This window comes from Arachis stenosperma, chromosome 6 (assembly GCF_014773155.1).
Source record: "Arachis stenosperma cultivar V10309 chromosome 6, arast.V10309.gnm1.PFL2, whole genome shotgun sequence".
Lineage (NCBI taxonomy): Eukaryota > Viridiplantae > Streptophyta > Magnoliopsida > Fabales > Fabaceae > Arachis > Arachis stenosperma.
The window spans coordinates 92001133-92001766 of record NC_080382.1 but is presented as its reverse complement, the minus strand read 5'-3'; the positions used below and the strand labels follow the sequence as shown (position 1 = coordinate 92001766).

The 634-nt window shown below is 42.0% G+C and overlaps 1 non-coding gene across 1 annotated transcript; it reads right to left on the bottom strand.

Annotated features, from left to right (window-relative positions):
• Positions 1–526: 526 nt before the first annotated feature.
• LOC130938439 (small nucleolar RNA R71) lies at positions 527–634 on the bottom strand. Its single transcript, XR_009069605.1, has one exon. It is a non-coding gene; the product is annotated as a small nucleolar RNA R71 (small nucleolar RNA).

Sequence of the window (634 nt, the reverse complement as noted above, 5' to 3'; positions counted from 1 at the left end):
ATTTTCATATGAGCAGGAGCAAAGACAAAAGCATTCTTGTTGAGGCGAACCTGAACCTGAAAGGACCTTGAAGCGAAAGCTAAGAGAAGCTAAGGCACAACTCTCTGTAGAGGACCTAACAGAAATCTTCAAAGAAAAAGAACCCATGGCAGCCGAAAACAACAACAATGCCAACAATGCAAGGAAGGTGCTGGGTGACTTTACTGCACCTACTCCCGACTTCTATGGGAGAAGCATCTCTATCCATGCCATTAAAGCAAACAATTTTGAGCTTAAGCCTCAATTAGTTTCTCTAATGCAACAGAATTGCAAGTTCCATGGACTTCCATTGGAAGATCCTCATCAATTTTTAGCTGAATTCTTGCAAATCTGTGACACTGTCAAGACTAATGGGGTTGACCCTGAGGTCTACAGACTTATGCTATTCCCTTTGGCTGTAAGAGATAGAGCTAGGATATGGTTGGACTCACAACCTAAAGAAAGCCTGAACTCTCGGGAAAAGTTCTTTCCACCTCAAAAATTGAGTAAGCTTAGAATGGAAGTCCAAACCTTCAGACAGAAGGAAGGAGAATCCCTCTATGAAGCTTGGGAAAGATACAAATAATTGATCAGAAAGTGTCCCTCTGACATGCTT